At 38.0% G+C, this 20879-nt stretch overlaps 1 pseudogene; it reads left to right on the forward strand.

The window, feature by feature from the left end:
- The first annotated feature begins 3606 nt into the window (after nt 1-3606).
- LOC118833183 lies at nt 3607-19507 on the forward strand (annotated as a pseudogene).
- The last annotated feature ends 1372 nt before the right edge of the window (nt 19508-20879 follow it).

Below are 20879 nucleotides of genomic sequence, written 5' to 3' on the forward strand. Positions count from 1 at the left end.
TAAATTTAAGTAACATGCTGAATTGTGATTGTTCTAAAGAATATAAAACCTGTTCATGTTTCTGTACAAGTCAGTCAGACATTCTCTGGCTCAATCTCATACATGTATGTCTGTCTGCTATGCTTATGGGAATTAATATAAGTAATACAATCTTCTTTTATCTAGTCTGTTGTTTCCTTTAACCAACATCCAGGTTCACAGTGCCCACAGCCAGGGGCTTTCTTCCCCACCTCTTTTTCACTCACCAGGCTGGTTCCTTCTCACCCTACCCCCACCCCCAGCTCTTCTCGGCACACCTTGGTCTGGCGTTTTTGTCAGCAGAGGCTCCCTTGATGTTCCACGGTTCAGACACCCAACTCCCCTCACTATCCCGGGAGTAAAAGTTCCTGTGGCTCAGAGGGAGGCAGCCTTTTAAACCAACTAAACCCAGGGCTTGCCACTTGTAGTTTAAGCCACTTGCGGCTTTTTGTTAAAGCAGACTCTAGCCTGGAGGTGTTTACTCTTTGTCGGGACCAAACCTCTTCCTGAGATTTTTCTTCTCATCTTCTCAAATTGTCCCAGGAAGACTCCTGTTGTGCCCCTATTCTTATTTATTTTTACCTGCACTTTGTTCCCCCTAAGGTGATATTTTCTCTTCTCTTTTTTGTGGGGGAAAATCTTGAGAGTTTGGAATTTTCTGACCTATTCTGCCATCTTCCCAGAATCCTCTCTTAATCACATCTTTTCATCTTATATCAGTCAATTGCAGCCATTTTCCTACTATCCAGATCCTCATTTTCTATTTCTCTTTGACACCTCCATCCACTATTATGTTTTCAACTTCTCTCTTTGATGATGATGACTCCTAAATTCTCCATCCCCAGTTCAAAGCTTTTCACTTAGTGTCATCTCTGTAACAAAATCTACTGGACATGTCCACAGGGACATCTTGCACTGAATTCTACAATCCATTCTCGAAATCAAGTTCTTTCCTACCTCCAAATCCTTACCTTTCATCCAAATCACTGGAAATATGGGAGTTATTTTTGACTAGTCCCTTTTCTGCATGCCCCCAAATCTGTCACCATATCCTATCATTATTTCCTAAAGTGTCTTCCATATCTGAATCTTTCTTACACAATTCTTTTTTCATCAAGTTTATCCATAACTCATGGTCAAATAACTGCATACAGTCTTCTGATATTCCTGACTCTAGGCACTGCTTTTGCCAATCCATTCTATATTACACTGCCAAACTAGTCTTTCCTAAATGCCACATATTTAATTCACATATGCCTTCTCACACTGACCCACAAATAGTAAGACATAGTCATTCCCACCTCTGAAGCTTTTTTTCATATTTACCTCATCTAGAATGATCTCTCTCTTTGCTTCCACCAGGGCTGGAGTAAGGAAGACCTGAGTTTAAATCCTGCCTCAGACACTTAGTAGACACTTACAGACCTTTGGCAAGTGATTTAACCTGTTCTTCTCACTTTAACTCAGCTGTAAAATAATAATAGCATCTACCTCCTAGGGTTGTTGTGAGGATCAAATGAGATAATAATTATAAAGTGCTTACTATAATGCCTGGCACATAGTAAGCATCACAAAAATATTAGCTGTTATTTTATCTAAAACCAGCTTATTCTTTATGGACCATATCAAGCCCTACTTCTGTCATTCAGTTCTCCTTTGCTAATATAATTTTTTATGACCTCTCTCTCCTCTGAATTCATGAAATTTAGCAGGTTTATACATAATGTCTTGTATTAGATGCTTTTGAGATACAACCCAGTATACTTGAAAGAGCACTGATCTTGGAGTCAGCAGAGATCTGTGGGTTTAAATCCTGCCTCCAATGTTTCCTAGATCTATGATCATGAGCAAGTGAATTAATATCTCTAAGTGGCAGTTTCCCCATACATAAAATGGGAATAATAATACATTCACTACTTACGCCAGAAGATATACCTCATAGAGTTCTTATGAAAAGCCAATGAGGTAATATGCAAACAGCTTTGCAAAACTGAAAGTTCAAAAATAAAATAATAGCTAGTATTTATTTTTATTGTATTTATTTCATTAAGAACTTCTCAATCACAATTTTAAAATGTTTTAACATTCATCATTTAAAATTTTGAGCTCCAAATTCCCTCCTACCCCTCCTCCACCCATTGAGAAGGTAAGCAATATATTATCAATTATACATGTGAAGTCATACAAAACAGTTCCACGTTCCCTGCTCCAAAACAAATAAAATACACACACACATACACACACACACACAATACAAGTACAAGAAAAATAAAAGAAGTGAAAAGATCAATCTGCACTCAGAGTTTATCAGTTCTCTCTCTGAAAGTGGATAGAATTTTTTCATCATGGGTCCTTTTGAATTGTCTTGGATCATTGTCTTGTTCAGAGTAACTAAGTCTTTCACTGTTGATCTTTGTTGCAATATTGCTATTACTGTGTACAGTATTCTCCTGGTTCTGATCACTACATCAATTCATATAAACCTCATCATTTCTTATAGCACAACAGTATTCCATCACAATCATATATCACAACTTGTTCAGCCACTCCTCAGTTGATGGGCATCCCTTCAATTTCCAATTCTTTGCCATCACAAAGAGAGCTGAATAGCTAGTACTTATACAGTACTTTAATGTTTACAAGGCATTTTATTAATACTACTCTCTTCATTTTACAGATGAGAAAACCGAGGTAGGCAGCGATTAAGTGATTTCCCTAGGCCACAGAGCTAGTAAGCATCTGAGGCCGGTCTTCTTTGAACTCGGGTCTTCCTGACTCTAGGTCCAGCACTGCATTACCTAGCTATTTCTATATAAATATCAGCCATTTCTGTTTTATATAATCATAGCATTAAAGGTGAGTGGGTGCTTATGTAGTCTTTGCTATCTCATAGACAACTAGATTGAAAGGTCCTAGAGGGCAGGAGATGTCTAATACTTATCTCTGCACTCATAATATGTAGCACAATGATAACTGTGCATTCTGTGTACAAGGAATACTTGTTGATAGTCTAATTGATTGAAAGTTGGAGAATGATTGGAAGTATGATGACTCTTAAAAAGGACATTTGGGATTAAATTCGATCACATATATAAGCTTCTCAAAGCTTTTCCAACACTTGTAAATCAGTCATGGTAAAACTCATGTTTAAAGAGAAATATCTTCTGACTTCAAGCCTAGTATAACTCAAAGTATTATGGGTTACCCAGACTTGGAAAATGAGTACAAGAGTAGCATCAAGTGTAATAGAGAAGTTTAGCAGAGTCACTTAATAACTATTTTGTATTCTTAAGCATAGTACCATGTGCAATCAGACATTTTAGAGTTTTCTGATGATGAATTAAAGATTGATCTTTTAACAACATAAAGGGATGTTAAGTGCATAAACCCCTCCTGGATCCTTGTCATTGTGGAGAGGCTTGTGTAGCTCAATGAAACCATGCTGTGTAGTGCCACCCAAAACAGACAGGTCATAGTGAAGAGTTGTGACAAAAGGCAACTCACTGGAGAAGTAAATGAGAAACCAGTATCTTTGCTGAGAAAATACCATGGACAGTATTACAATGATAAAAGATATGACACTGGAAGATGAGCACCAACACATTACTGGGGAAGAGCAGAGGACGACTACAAGTAGCTCCAGAAAAGAATGAAGTGGCTGGGACACAGGTGAAAGGAAAGACAGCTGCAAAGACATCTGATGATGAAAGGAAAGTCCAATGCTATAAAGATCAGTATTGCATAGGAACCCAGAATGCAAGATCTGTGAACTATAGTAAGCTGGATGTGGTCAAGCAGGTGATAGAAAGATTAAACACTGACATCTTGGATGTCAGTGAACTTAAATGGATGGGAAGGGGTGAATTTAATTTAAGTGATGATTAAATATATTACTGTGGGCAAGAATACCTTAGAAGAAATGGAGTAGCCTCATAAGTCAATAAAATGATGAAAAAAGCAGTACTGGGGTATAACCTCAGAAATGACAGAATGATATGTGTTTGAATCCAAGGAAAACCATTCAACATCACAGTAATATAAGTCTGTGATCCAACCACTGATGCCGAAGAGGCCCAAGTTGATCAGTTCTATGAAGACCTAAAACACCTTCTAGAAATAACATAAAAAAGATGTCATATTCATCATAGGGGATTGGAATGCCAAGGTAGGAAATCAAGAGACAATTGGAGTCACAGGCAAGTTTGGCCTTGCAGTACAAAATAAAGCAGAGCAGAGGCTAATGGAATTTTGTCAAGGTAACACACTGGTTATAGCAAATATTCTTTTTCACAACCCAAAAGGTGACTCTACACATAGACATTACCAGGTGGTCAATACAGAAATCAGATTGATTATATATTTTGCAGGGCAAAGGTGGAAAATCTCTATGTAATCAGTTAAAACAAGACCTGGAGTTGTCTGTGGCTTAGATCATGAACTTATTGAAAAATTCAGACTTAAATTGAAGATGGTAGGGAAAACCATCAGACGGTATGGGTATGCCCTAAATAACATCCCTTATGAATATGAAATGGAAGTGATAAATAGATTTAAGGGATCAGATCTGGTAGGTAAAATGCTTGAAGAACTGTGGGCACAGTTTTGCAATATTATACAGGGGGCTGCAACAAAAAAAATCCCAAAGAAAAAGAAGAGCAAGAAAGCAAAATGGCTGTCAGATGAGGCTTTACAAATAGCTGAGAAAAGAAAAAGGGAAAGATATACCCAACTGAATGCACAATTCCTGAGAACAGCAAAGAGAGGTAAGAAGGTTTTCTTAAATGAGCAATGCAAAGAAATAGAAGAAAACAATTGAATGAAAAAGAAAATAGATCTCTTCAAGAAAAATAGAGATGTCAAAGGAAAATTTCATGCAAAAATGGGAATGATAAAAGACAAAAATGGTAGGGACTTAACAGAAGTAGAAGAGATTAAGAAGAGGTGACAAGAATATATGGGAGAACTTGTGTTGGTAAGCAAAATGGGTTCTTAGCACTTAGTTGGTTTTTGTTTCCTTTAAGTAATTCAGTGTATTTCATTGAGCCTTACTAGGTACTAAGCCCCATGCCCAAACCCCTATTAGGTGTAAAACCTATGTGGGTGTGACTTGGTAACCAAGGTGGGGCCCCAGGTGGGGCTAACTAAGGGAGGGCCTAGTTTACACATGAGTTTGAGTGATAGGTTTGGGACATCAGGGGCTCTTAGACCACGTGGGTTTAAGTCACCTCTTTGTGACAATTTTAGTTCACATGGGTGAGTAGCATGTGTGACTCACCCCTGACCCTGAAAAAGATATAAAACCAGGGGTTGGTTTCCTCTTCTTTGGAGCTCTTACCCGCAGCAGTGGTGGCTGGAGTGACTCTGGGCCAGCCCTCATTATGAGCTCCCGGGCTGAATCTAGATGTTGGTAACTATGAATCTGTATTTGGTCTGTCTGTTGATGTTTGTAATTTGTTTAGGGCTCTCACTCATGCTTGTGTGCTGATGCAGAGACTCCGGGCAGCTGTAGCAAAGGGCCCTCCAGCTTGTAACCCGTATGTTGGGGCTTTGTTAAACTCTGGTAACTATGTATTGGGATTTGAATCAGACAAGGTCTGTCTGTCAATGTTTGTACTTTGTATTTTGCTCTGAAGTTCAGGGTGCTGGGTTTTTTCCCCTGAACTAAGTGAATGATATTTGTATGCTGAATTAAAGTAAGCTTGTCAACCCCTTAACCTTGCTTTTCTTATTAAGGCAGATCAAAAGAACCTGCGCTTTTGCAGTGTGTTGGCAGCTTTCTGGGTGCTGGTTGTGTTGGTCTTTCACCCCCACAACAGCTGCTAGCTGGATTGTTGAAACAGAACTATATAAGAAAGATCTTAACATTACTGATAACCATGATGGTTACTGATCTATAGGCATACGTATTGGAAAATGAGGTCAAGTGGGCCTTAGGAAGGATAGATAACAATAAGCCTACTAGAGGTGATAGTATTCTGGCTGATCTATTTAAAACCCCAAAAGATGATGCTATTAAAGTGCTGCACTAAATACGCCAGCAAATTTGGAAAACTCAACAGTGACCACTGGGTTGGAAAAGATTAGTTTACATCCCAATCCTAAAGAAAGATAATGTCAAAGAATGTTCAAGTTACTGAATAATTGTGCTCATTTTGCACACCAGCAAGGTCATGCATAAGATTCTGCAAGCTAGGCTTCAGCAATATGTGAATCGAGAATTACCAGAAGAGCAAACTGATTTTCAAAGAGGCAAAAGAACTAGAGACCAAACTGCCAACATTGGCTGGATTATGGAGAAAGCAAGGGAGTTGCAGAAAAACACCTATTTGTGCTTCATTGACTACACTAAAGCCTGTGTGGATCACAACAAAATATACAAGTCCTCAAAAAAATGAGAGTACCAGATCATCTTACTTGTCTCCTGAAGAACCTGTGTGTGGGTCAAGAAGCAACATTCGGGACCAAACATCAAACAACTGATTGGTTTAAGACAAGGCTGTATATTGTTACCTTATTTATTTAACTTACATGCATAATACATCATGGGAAATTCCAGACTGGATGAATCAAAGCTGGGATTAAGATTGCTGGGAGAACAAGCAGAAAATACCATTCTGATAATGGAAAGTGAATAATAAAGAAACCTCTTGATGAGGGTGAAGGGGGAGAGTGTTATCAAGCTGGCTCCAAGCTTAACATAAAAAAATCTAGGCAAATGGTCCCATCACTTCCTGGCAAACAGGGAAAAGAAATGGAAGCAGTGTCAGATTTTATATTATTAGGCTCAAAGATCACTGCAGACAGTGACTGCAGCCATAAATTAAAGATACTCACTCCTTGGAAATCTAGACAGCAGACTAAAAAGCAAAGATATCACCTTGCCAGCAAAGGTTCATATAGTCAAAGCTATGGTTTTTCCAGTAGTAATGTATGGCTGTGGCAGCTGGACTATAAGGAAAGCTGAGACCACCACAGAATCAAGACTTTCAAGAGACTTTTGAAAGTCTCTTGGACAGCAAGGAGGTCACATCAGTCAATACTTAAAGAAATTTTAATTTGAGCTATTCACTGGAAAGTCAAATACTGAAGCTGAAGCTTAAATACTTTGGCCACATAATGAGAAGATATGATTCATGGGAAAAGACCCTGATGGTAGGAAAGGAGAAAGGAATGGAAGAGGATGAGATGGATAATGTCATGGAAGCAATGAATATGAGTTTAGATAGATTTTAGGAGATAGTGGAGGATGGAAAGGCCTAGCATGCTATGGTCCATGCATTTACAAATCATCAGACATGACTGAACAAATGAAGAACAATGACTCATAAAATAATAATAAATAAACTCATTAAAATAATAAATGTTGAAATATAAGCATTGCTGAAAAAAACTTAGATTTGTGATGATATCTGACAGGCAGCTTAGAAATTAAAGTTCACTTGCTAAGGAAAGCAGGAACTGGCCTTTGGAGGAGGTGTCAGCTGATTCCTTAATAAAGTTACCATGCTCTGCTAACAGTAAAGGTAAAGCTAATTACAATTATACACAGAAGAAATGACCATGTATAACACAGGGATGATGTTTCTAAACTTATGCATTTTGGATCTCTATTATTTTTATTACCACTTAATTAGCTCTTTGGAAGTAGAGTTATAATCTCTTTTATCTCTGATAAGACGTCTGGATGGTCAGTGACTTTTTATTCAGTGCTGTAAGATCGATGTTACTTATTTTATGACTTTTGAAAATTGTGGGCTCAAAGTTTACCCACATTTAATATCTGTCCTTTCATGAATGTACATAGATTCAGAGAAAACATGAGATGGGAAGAATTTGCTGCATAAAAACACCAATCTCTCTACTTGACTTGGGCAGAATTGACCTGCATCACTTCACATTTCTCCCTTCCATAGAATGAAAGTGGAGGAGACATAAGGACCTAAAGGATCTAACAAACCTCAGATTAAATTTATGGATTAAGCTCCAGTCTCCTTTTGCCTTTAAAAAAATTTAAACATTTTTATTTAAAGTTTCTAGTTCCAAATTCTATCCCTCCACCCCGGAGATGGTAAGCAATCAGATATAGGATATACATATACATGTGCAATTATGTAAAACATTTCCATATTAGTAATTTTATACAAGAAGATTAGAATAAAGGAAAAAAATACCACATTACTCTCCTATTAAAGACCTTAGCTTGAAAAGGCCAAGGTCTCCCATGACATCCTGGGCTATCTCCAGCTGTCCTGATCCATATCTGGCCCCTGGACCAAGATGGCTCCAGAGGAGAAAGTGAGGCTGGTGACTTGGCACAGCTCTCCCTCACTTAAATCCAATTCACTTGCATGTCATGGCATCACTTCCCTGATGTCATGGTCCTCTTTAAGAATGAAGGACAAACAGCAAACAATTCCTTATACAACTCTGCTGTCTCTTTCTATAGTGTCCTCTAGAAATTCCTGGGGGCAGCTAGGTAGTGAAGTAGATACAGGGGCAGGCCGAAAGTCAGGGAGATGCATCTGGCCTCAGATACTTACTAGCTGTATAAGCTTGATCCAGCCACTTTACCCTGTTTGCTTCAGTTCCTCATCTGTAAAATGAGCTGGAGAAGGAAATGGCAAAGCACTCCAATAGTTTTGCCAAGAAAACAAAAACAAAAACAAATGGGGTCACAAAGAGTTAGACATGACTGAACTACAACCACAAAGAAATGTGTAGACCTTGTCCATTCATAGTCCTTCAATTTTCTTGCATTCATGGAAACTTGGCTCGCCTAAGAAGACATTGTGTCTCAGTCCTAACACACTGGGCTAGAAGGAGGAAGAGCAGCCATACACTTTGTTTCTTATTGCCCCATCCAGATCCCCCATCTGTGATTATCTCTATTCCTCTAAACCTCTGTCTCTTTGAAGTTCACTGATATCACCCTAACAAGATCCTGTGACATTCTCCTTTCTTAAGAAAAGGAGTCCAGATTTAAACTTCCAGGAGCCAAGATAGTGGAGTGAACAGAGAGTTGCTCTCACTCTCCCTTTGATGACCTTGAAAAACCCAGAAAATATTTTACCAGAAAAAATCCTGGAATGGTGGAGCTAGCAGAAAGATGGCAGTCTTTTAGTTCTAGCTCAGAAGGCTAGGGAATTAATAGGAAAGCTCCCTTGTGCTGTGGCTGAAGGGGACCAGTGCAGGACAGGAGGCATCCTAGCAAGCTAGCAGCAATCCCCCCTCAGCAGACCAGCAGGAGAGCCTGAGCCCCAGGGTGGAAGAGCAGGCAAGTGCCAACACCAGGCACATACTACCTCCAGCTTAGCACCAGGTAAAGTACCAGAGCACTACAACATCCAACTATAGGCACCTGAGGCCCCAGCACAGAAAGCCAATAAGCAGGCCCCTAGCCCCCAGCACAAGAAGTTTGCAACAGTGACCCCTGGGCCCCAGAAGCAAAGATTAAAAGCCAGAAAAAAGCAAAAAACGTGAACAAGAAAAATTAAAAGAAAACAATGGCCATAGAGAAATATCTTGGTGGCAAGGAAGATCAAAAGATAAATTCAGGAGAGGACAACATGGTCAACATACACACATCTGAAACCTCAAAGGGGAATATGAGCTGGTTTCAAGCCCAAAAAGCCTTCTTGGAAGAGCTCAAGAAGGATTTTAAAAGTTAAATAAGAGAGGTAGAGGAAAAATTTAAAAATACAATTGACAAAAGGGGAAAAAAGTACACTGAAGAGAACAACTCCTTAAAAGGTAGAATTGGCCAAATGGAAAAGGAGGTACAAAAGCAAACAATTTGTTAAAAATTAGAATTGGGCAGCTGGAAGCTAATGACTCTATGAGATATCAAGAATCAGTCAAAAATTGAAAGAATGAAAAAATAGAAGAAAACATAAAATTCCTCATTGGAAAAACAACTGACCTGGAAAATAGATCCAGGAGAGACAAGTTAAGAATTATTGCTCTACCTGAGAACCATGATGAAAAAAAGAGCCTGGACAGCATCTTTCAAGAAATCAACAAGGAAACTGCCCTGGGGTCCTAGAACCAGAGAGTAAAATAGTCATCAAAAGAATCCACTGATCACCTCCTGAAAGAGATCCCAAATTGAAAATGCCAAGGAATTATTGTGGCCAAATTCCAGAACTATCAGATTAAGGAGAAAATACTGCAAGTAGCCAGAAAGAAAAAAAATCAAATATCATGGAACCACAGTCAGGATTAATGCAGGACCTTGCAGATTCTCCATTAAAATATTGGAGGCCTTGGAATGTGATATTCCATAAGGCAAAAGAGCTTGGATTACAACCAAGGATCAACGACCAAGTGAAATTGAGCATAATCTTTCAGGAGAGAAGATAGATATTCAATGAAATAAAAAAGACCTGAGAGCAATAGAAAATTTGATCTTCAAATAAAAGACTCATAAAAAGGTTAACAGGAAAGGGGGAAAAACATGTTATTCAATAAGTTCAAACTGATTACATACCTACATGGGAAGATGATACAGCTCTTGAGAACTGAATCGTTATTTCATCATATAGAAGGGAAATATATAGACAGAGGGAATGGGTTTAAGTTGCTCTTGAGGTGTTGATAAAAAATCTAATTAAATGCTGAAAAAAGATTGTAATGGGAGAAGAGAAAAGGAGGAGGCAAAAAAGGGTAAATTACATCACATTAAGAGGCAGAAAGACATATTACAGTAGAGGGAAAGAAGGGAGGGTGATGAGCGTTGTTTGAACTTTACTCTGATCAGATTTGGCTAAAGGAGGGAATAACATACTCAGGTATAGAAATCTAACTTGCCCTAAAGGCAGTTTGGGGCAGGGGGAAGGGGAAAGAAAAGGGAGAGAGGGAAAGAATGGGAGGGAAGAAGTAGTAAGGGAAAAGGGAAAGAAAAGGGAGGGGGACAGATAGAAGGGAGAGCAGATTGAAGGAGGTGGCAGTCAAAAGCAAAATTCTAGTGTAGAAGTAAAGGGAGAAAGGAGAAAGAAAAGCATAAATGGGCAGAGAGACAGGATGGAGATAAAGTCACAAATAGTAATCATAACTGTGAAAGTGAATGGGATGAACTCTCCCATAAAACGGAAGCAGATAGCAGAATGGATTAAAAATCATAATCCTGCTATTTACAAGAAATACATTTGAAACACAGGGATACACACAGGGTAAAGGTAAAAGGCTGGAGTAGAATATATTATGCTTCAGCTGAAATAAAAAAGGGGTAGAAATCCTGATCTCAGACAAAGCAAAAGCAAAAATAGATCGAATTAAAAGAGATAAGGAAAGAAACTATATTCTGCTAAAAGGCATCATAGACAATGAAGCAATATCATTACTAAGCATATATGCATGAAGTAGTATCACAAACAAATTCATAGAGAAGTTAAGAGAGTTACAGGAAGAGACTGACAGCAAAACTATACTAGTGTGGGACCTCAACCTCCCTCTCTCTGAGTTAGATAAATCTAACCACAAAATAAACAAGAAAAAACTTAAGGAGCTGAATAGAATTTTTAGAAAAGTAAGATATGGTAGAAAGAAAATATGGAGAAAATTGAATGGGGATAGAAAGAGATGTACCTTTTTCTTGGCGGTACATGGCACCTACACAAAAATTGACCATGGACTAGGGCATACGAACCCCACAATCCAAGGCAGAAAGGCAGAAATATTAAATACATCCTTTTCAGATCATGATGCAATAAAAATTACATGTAATCAAGAGCCATGGAAAGATAGACTAAAAATCAATTGGAAACTAAATAATCTAATCCTAAAGAATGAGTGGGTTAAAGAACAAATCATAGAAACAATCAATAACTTCATCCAAGACAATGATTAGACAATGTACCAAAACATATGGGATACAGCAAAAGCAGTTCTTAAGGGAAGTTTTATATCTGTAAATGTTTACATGAATATAACAGAGAAAGAGGAGATCTATGAATTGGGCATACAACTAAAAAAGCTAGAAAAAAAACAAATTAAAAAGCCTCAATTAAATACCAAATTAGAAAATCTGAAAACCAAAGGAGAGATTAATAAAATTAAAATTAAGAAAACTATTGAACTAATAAATAAAACTAAGAGCTGGTTTCATGAAAAAAAAATAAAATAGATAAACCTTTTGTTAATTTGATTAAATAAAAGAAAGAAGAAAACCAAATTATCAGAATCAAAAATGAAAAGGGTAAATTCACAACTAATGAAGAGGAAATTAAAACAATAATTAGGAACTATTTTGCTCAATTGTATGCCCATAAATTTGACTATCTTAGTGAAATGGATGAATATTTACAAAAATATAAATTGCCCAGATTTTTAATAAATTTACTCATTAAAGTTTTCAACATTCATTTCTACAACATTTTGAGTTCCAATTTTTTCCCCATCTCTGCTCTTTCCACCATTGCAAGATGGCATGCATTTTGATTACCCAAGACCATCACCCAGGACTATGACCTAGATAGAAGCAGGGCAAAGCAAGAGCATCCTGCCTCAGTGCCAGGAAAGTGATCCCTGCAATCTCCCTATGATCAGCCACTTGATTCCTCCACCATCTGTGGGCCTGGAGCTCCAGAAGCAGCTGCTACTGCTTCTCCCGCTGATGTTTCCCCAGGGGCAAGGGCCAGACCATGCTACTCTCTTACCCAGATCTGACAGAGTTTTCCTACTGACCTTCTATCCTGTCTTTTTTTTATGGGTTAAGAAACTGCCACAGCTGTCAGTGATTGCATCCCTGGAGGCCCGCTCTTCCATGTCTGTGCTGGCACAGCCCACGAAGACTGAGCTCCACTCCCAGCCCAGTGTGACTGGCCCCCTCCGGTCAACTCTCCAGGTAGTCCTGGGCTGTAGATTTGCTCCACTTCGTCACCTTGTGGGTTCTGTAGCTCTAGAATTTGTTTAGAGTCATTTTTATAGGTGGGGCTTAGGAGAGAGCTCAAGCAAGTCCCTGCTTTCGCTCTACCATCTTGGCTCCTAAATTGCGCATATTAACAGAAAAGGAAATAAAACATTTAAATAATCCCATCTCACAAAAATAAATTGAACAAGCAATCAATAAGCTCCCTAGGAAAATATCTGCAGGGCCACACAGATTTACAAGCAAATACTATCAAACATTTAAGGAACAATTAATTCCAATATTATATAGACTATTGGGGAAAATAGGCAGAGAAGGAGTCCTACCAAATTCTTTTTATGACATAAATATGGTACTGATATCTAAACCAGCAAGAGTCAAAACAGAAAAAGAAGATTATAGACCAATTTCCCTAATGAACATAGATACAAAAATTTTAAATATAATATTAACAAAAAGATTACAGCAACTTATCACAAGAATAATACATTTTGATCAGGTAGGATTTATACCAGGAATGCAAGGCTGGTTCAATATTAGGAAAACTATCAGCATAATTGATCATATCAACAACAATACTAACAGAAACCATATGATTATCTCAATAGATGCAGAAAAAGCTTTTGACAAAATACAACACCCATTCCTATTAAAAAACAATAGAAATAATAGGAATAAATGGAGTCTTCCTTAAAATGATAAGTAGCATCTACTTAAAACCATCAGCAAGTATTATATGTAGTGGGGATAAGGTAGAAGCATTTCCAATAAGATCAGGAGTGAAACAAGGGTGTCCATTATCACCCCTGGTATTCAGTTTGGCACTGGAAATGTTAGCTTTAGCAATAAGAGAAGAAAAAGAAATGGAAGGAATTAGAATAGGCAAATCAGAAATTAAGTTACCAGTCTTTGCAGATGATATGATAATATACTTTAAGAATCCTAGAGAATCAAGTAAAAAAAACTACTTGAAATAATAAATAGCTTTAGCAAAGTTGCAGGATATAAAATAAACCCACATACATCCTCGGCAGTCTTATATATTGCTAACAAAGCAAGAGATAGAAAGAGAAACTCTATTTAAAGTTATCGTAGACATTATAAAATATCTGGGTGTCTACCTGCCAAAACAAACCCAGGAACTATATGAACACAATAACAAAACACTTGTCACACAAATAAATTCAGATCTAAATAAATGGAAAAACGTCAGTTGCTTGTAGTTAGGCTGAATTAATACAATAAAAATGACAATTTTACCTAAATTAATTTACTTATTTAGTGCCATACCAATCTAACTACCAAAATTATTTGATAAAGCTAGAAAGAATAATAACAAAATTCATCTGGAAGAACAAGAGGTCCAGAATATCAAGGGAATTAATGAAAAGAAATGCTAGGGAAGGTGGCCTAGCCATCCCAGATCTTAAACTGTATTATAAAGCAGCAATTATCAAAACTACTTGGTACTGACTAAGAAATAGAGGGTGGATCAGTGGAATAGGTCAGGTACACAAGATACAGTAGTCAAAATGACTACAGTAATCTAATGTTTGATAAACCCAAAGACTCCAGCTTCTGGGAGTCTTTCAACTAGCTATTTGACAAAAATTGCTGGGAAAACTGGGAAATAGTATGGCAGAAACTGGGCATAGACCAATATCTTACACTGTATACCAAAATAAAGTCAAAATGGTTTCATGATTTAAATATAAAGGCTGACACTATAAGCAATCTCGAAGAGCAAAGAATAGTTTACCTGTCAGATTTATGGAGAAAGGAAGAATTTATGACCAAACAAGAGATAGAGAACATTAAGAAATGCAAAATGTATAATTTTGATCACATCAAATTGAAAAGTTTTTGTAAAAACAAAGCCAATGCAACCAAGACTAGGAGTGAAGCAGAAAACTGGGAAAGAATTTTTACAACCAGTGTCTCTGATAAAGGCCTCATCTCTAAAATATATAGACAACTGAGTCAAATTTATAAGAATACAATTCAGTATATATAAAAATGCTCTAAATCACTATCGACTACAGAAATGCAAATCAAAACATCTCTGAGGTACCATATTACATCTCTGAGATTGGCTAACGTTGCAAAACAGGAAAATGATAAAAGCTGGAGAAGATGTGGAAAATTGGAACACTAATGCATTGTTGGTGGAGTTGTGAACTGATCCAATCATTCTAGAGAGCAATTTGGAACTATGCTGAAAGACCTATAAAAATGTGCATGCCCTTTGACCCAGCAATACCACTTCTAGGGCTGTATCCCAAAGAGGTCATACAAATGGGAAAAGGACCCACATGTACAGAAATATTTATAGCAGCTCTTTTTGTGGTGGCAAAAAATTGGAAGTTGAGGGGATGCCCATCAGTTGGGGAATGGCTGAACAAGTTTTGGTATATGAATGTAAAGGAATACTATTGTGCTATAAGAAATGAGGAGCAGATGGACTTCATAATAACCTGGAAAGACTTATATGAACTGATGGTGAGTTAAGGGAGCAGAACAAGGAGAACATTGTACGCAATTACAGACACACTGCATCTGTGATGACTAACATTGATAGACTTGGCTCCTCTCAGCAATGCAAGGTTCTAAAACAACTCCAAAAGACTCATGTTGGAAAAGCTATCCACATTCAGAGAAAGAATTATGGAATCTAAATGTAGATTGAGGCAAACTATTTGCTCTTTCTCTCTTTTTTTTTTTGTTTTGTTTCTTCTTTCTCATGTTTCATTCCATTGGTTATAATTCTTCTTTGCAGCATGACTAGAGTGGAAATGTGTTTGATATGAATGTATATGTATAGCTTATGCTGGATTGCATGCCATCTTAGGGAGGGGGAGAAAATTTGGAACTCAAAAGCTTGTGAAACTGAATGTTGTAAACTAAAAATAAATTCATTAATTAAAAAGGAAAAGAAAAGCAGTCCAACAACTGCATCAGAGTCTTAATGTTCCCCCAACCCTGCTCTTAACCTTGGGGACTTCAATACACGTTCCATTCCCCTCACATGCTCAGGCCTCCCAGTTCATCTACCTCCCAGGATCTGTACTTTACTGAATCTCAGTCACGCTTATGGATAGTTTTATATCTTTTATCACATGATCACTTGTCATTGGATCTCCTTGATCCAGAATACTAAAATTCCTCTCAGACTATTACCTTTTTCCATCTATGTCTTTCATGGGGATGTTATAAAAGTGTCCTTGATTGATGGTCAACTGATGATGTCTTCCTTCCCAAATGACCTTGTATGGCCAGCTACTTTGTTTTATTCTCTTATTTGTTCTGTATGTACTAATATAGGGACTTACTTTCTCCTCTATTAGAACACAAGCTCTTTCAGACCAAGCATTATTTTATTCTTTGAATTCATGTCTCCAGAGTCCAGTAAAGTGCCTTAAACACAGTGGGCACTTAATAAATGCATGTGGTTTGCTTCATTGATTCTTCTCTAGGCACAATTTGAACTAGACAAGAATCAAACAAAGAATACTAGGACCTATTTCCTGACTCTGAAAACTTACCTAGATGGTTTTAGATTTCCTTCCTGGCACCAACAGTCTTTGTGCCATCTATTTGCCTCTTTGGGTTCCATAGCAAATTAAGAACTTTCTTAAGCCAGGTTTAAGCAAACAGTGAGACAAGCTGATCAAAGTTAGAATACTAAGAAGATAAGCAGGGCAGACTTTTGTCACACCATTTCCCTTTACTCATTTTCATCCTAGCATAGTTGGAGTCACCAACACAGCTTCAGTTTCATCTTCTAATTTGTGTCTTTTTCATTCAGTGTAAGAACCTCATTTGGACTTGAACATAGCTGTGTGTAATCCTTGCTTATGTGGCAGAATGCAACATAACAAGTCTTTAATTGCTATTGTAGATAAATAAGGAAAAGGGAAAAGACATTAGGTGAGGTGCAGAGGAGATCTTTTATTTGAAAAATATTTGAGGTATTCTGTCTAGAAAAACTTAGGGGGCTCTATGGTTATAGGCCTTAATTTCATAAAATTGTATTGCCATCAGATATGGAATCTATACCACCAATGTGAAAGGCAATTAATCTTTTTAAAATTTAAATAGCATTTTATTTTTTCCCTAATTACATATTAAGAAATCTTTTAACATTCATTTTTATAAGATTTTGGGTTCAAAATTTTTCTCCCTCCCTCCCTTCCCCGTCTCTGAAAATAGTAGGCAGTTTGACATTGTTTATATGTGTTCTATCATGCAAAATATGTCTCCATACTCATCACAGTTGTAGAAGGAAAAAACAGATGAAAAAGAAACAAAACCACGAGAAAGAATAAAGTAAGTGAAAAAATAAACTTTGATCTCCATTCTGAGTCCATCAGTTCTTTATCTGGATGTGGATAGCCTTTTCCTTCATGGATTCTCTGTACTTGTGTCAGATCACTTTGTTGTTGAGAAAAGCTGTGTTATTCATAGTTGACCATCACACAGTGTTGCTGATACTTTGTATAATGTTTTCCTGTTTCTGCTGATTTTACTTTGTTCACCACTTCTTATCGTAAAAATAGCATTCCATTACATTCATACACCACAGCTTGTTCAGCCATTCCCAAATTGATGGGCATCTCCTCAATTTCCAATCTTTTGCCACCGTAAAAAGGGCTGCTACAAATATTTTTGCACATGTAGGTCCTTTTCCCTTTTTTCTGATCCCTTTGGATACAGACCTAGTAGTGCTATTGCTGCAACAAAGGGTATGCACAGTTGGGTTGCCCTTTGGGCATAGTTCCAAATTGCTCTCCAGAGTGGTTGGATCAGTTCACAACTCAAACAATAGTGCATTAGTGTCCCAATTTTCCCACATCTTCTCCAACATTTATCATTTTCCTTTTTTGTCATATTAGCCAATCCGATTGGTATGAGGTAGCTCCTCAGAGTTCTTTTAATTTTTGTTTCTCTAATCAAAAGTGATTTAGAGCATTTCATATGCCTATAGATAGCATTGATTTCTTCATCTGAAAACTGCCTGTTCATATCTTTTGGCCACGTATCAATTGAGAAATGGCTTGTATTCTCATAAATTTGACTCTGTTCTCTATATATCTAAGAAATGAGGACTTTGTCAGAGACACTTGCTGTAAGGATTGTTTCCCAACCTTCTGCTTTCCTTCTAATCTTAGTTGCATTGGTTTTGTTCGTACAAAAGCTTTTCAACTCGACATTATCAAAACTATCCACTCTACATTTCATAATGCTCGCCATCTCTTGTTTGGTCATGAATTCTTCCCTTCCCCATCAATCTGACAGGTAGACAATTCCTCGCTCATCCAATTTGATTCATTGTCCATGGTACTGTCTAACAGGATGAAGTCTCCTCCATTTCTTTTAACTAGGTATATTTTTGCTTTTACTTTGAGATCATGATTGCTACCTCTGCTTTTTTTTAACTTCAACTCTTCTGTCTCATCCCTTAATTTTTTTTTATGTCCTTCCCTCAAATTCACCCTATACCCTTATCTTCTTTTTATGTATATTCCTTCTATTTGTACTACCAGTGATACAATTTTTAAGAGTTAAAAGTATTGGCCACCTCACTCCTTCATCAGTGCAGAGCCCCACAATGAGCAGTGCCTGCGTGCCTTCACAGTCCACTTCTCTGGCCAATTCACTGGTACAGCTGGAGCCTGTTGCTGTGGCCCCTTCAGTCAGCCCCCACCCAGCCAACTGCCCTCGAGTTAGGCCAGGATGTTTCCCACAGCTCCCTACCTGCCCAGCAGCCTAGAGAGCCAGCCAACCATCCATAACCAGGGATACAGCACTGTCACTTTTTACTGAACACCCAGCTATGGACACATACTCTCGCACCATGCAGCACAGTTTCCCAATTACTCCTTCAAACACGAGTGTCCCATTGGTCAGCAGGGCTCTTTATGCAAGCAGCAATACTCTGTGCCTCCTCAGTCTATGGATGCCACATGCCCACCAACAGCTGCACTGGGAGGTAAGCCCTGCTACTCCAGACTAATTACAACAGTGTCAATCTGTGCCAAATGACCTTGCAGCTAGAATGCATGAGTTGGAACCAGAAAAACCTAGGGGCCACACTGAAGGGCCATGCTACAGGATATGAAAATGATAACTATACCACTCTGATCCTCTGTGGAGCCCAATATAGAATACACACTCATGGAATCTTCAGAAGAATACAAGATGTCCAGTGAGTACCTGGGGTGAGGTCAGCCATGGAGACCAATGAGAAACACCCATTCATGTGCACGTATCCAGGCTGCAACAAGAGATACTTTAAGTTGTCCCACTTATAGATGCATAGCAGAAAGCATACTGGTGAGAAACCCTACCAGGGTGAACGGCGATTCTCTCAGTCAAACTAACTCAAAAGACACCAAAGGAGACACACAGGTGTAAAACCATTCCGGTGTAAAACCTGTCAGAGAAATATTCTCCCAGTCCGACCACCTGAAGACTCACACCAGGACTCATACAGGTAAAACAAGTGAAAATCCCTTCAGCTGCTGGTGGCCCAGTTGTCAGAAAAAATTTGCCAGCTCAGATGAGTTAGGGCATCACCACAACATGCACCAAAGGAACATGAAGAAGCTCCAGCTGACATTTTAAAGGATCAAGTTCAAGGATGCATCTATATCCCAGGCAGGACGTTCTATGAACCACTACGGAACTGGGCTTTTAAACTCATCCTCGGCCACCTTTACAATAAGAAAATCACAACTGACCATGAAGACAAGTTACCTGTTCAGATGGAACCAGTTCCAAGTTTGTCAGGCAGCAGGGTGGCCTCCATTTTCTCATCTCTTCATTCACTCCCCAGGGCTCAACGTCCCAGTTTCAGTAAGACCTGCGTTGTCTTGCACCTGGAGTTTTCGCTGTGAAAGAGAGTTGCCAGTTGGTAGGCTACTTCCTTACCCGCTTCTCCAATGTCCCAAAGAAACCTTGAGTATCTCTTGGGATGGATTCTTGACACTTTTCTGTTGTGGAATATTTATAGGCTGAGGCATGTCTATGTGTCTGCTGATATAAACTTTGTCATGGTTTCCATTTACTAACAGCAAGACATTAATCAGAAAACCAGGGCATTTGAAGGTGGGTGGGTTTCTCACACAGTACTCAAGACAGATCCTAACCTGGATGGCAGGAAAATCTCTTTCACCAGTGGACTTAAGGAAAAAAAAATCCTTATTTATAAAGCAGCTATAAAAGAAATCAAAACTAATTAGTACCTCTGTACTGATATCTGTAAGAATCTTTCCCAGTAAGTTAACTTGTGTTTAATATTGTCATTGTGATATGAAGCAACTGTTCTATAGAGCTGAAATTTTATTATTGTTATTATTATTATTGGTATTTTGGGTATGCATCACAGCTTATTTTTAGAGATGTTTACATCTCTTCGTATTGGAGAAACAGAAAGTCGTTCTAATCATTCAGGACTTTATTGTGATGGCGAGATCACACTGCTTATGTGGTTTCAAAGTTGTAAAAATTAATATGAAACTAAGAGATAAGTGGGGGGGGCGGGGCTGGTCCAGGATCTCCACTGAGAAATTGTTCCTAAGTAACTTAAAAAGACTCTGGGTCTACAAGAATATGCGAGGGAAGGGAAAGAGACTTATCAGTGTGAGAAAATATATTGTTGGGGGAGGGTCTTTTTTGTTGTTCTCTTTTGGGGGATGGAATTTATTATTGACTGTGGCTTGAAATGATTGTGTAAATATCTATCCGATAATGCATTGCTCTTAGACAATTAAAATTAGAAAGTGTATAAATATGACATGCCTCACTGTTCAGATGTTACTGTTTTAACATACTGATGATGATAACACTTAAAAATGTAATCTGCATTTTTCACCTTTAATTTCAATTAAAACCAATTCAAAAAGGAAAACAAAGTTAAAAGTATCATTTTCCCATATATGGATGCAAACAGTCCAACTCTATTGAATCCCTTATATTTTCTTTTCTCTTTTTACCT

This window comes from Trichosurus vulpecula, assembly GCF_011100635.1.
Source record: "Trichosurus vulpecula isolate mTriVul1 chromosome X unlocalized genomic scaffold, mTriVul1.pri SUPER_X_unloc_3, whole genome shotgun sequence".
Taxonomy (NCBI): domain Eukaryota; kingdom Metazoa; phylum Chordata; class Mammalia; order Diprotodontia; family Phalangeridae; genus Trichosurus; species Trichosurus vulpecula.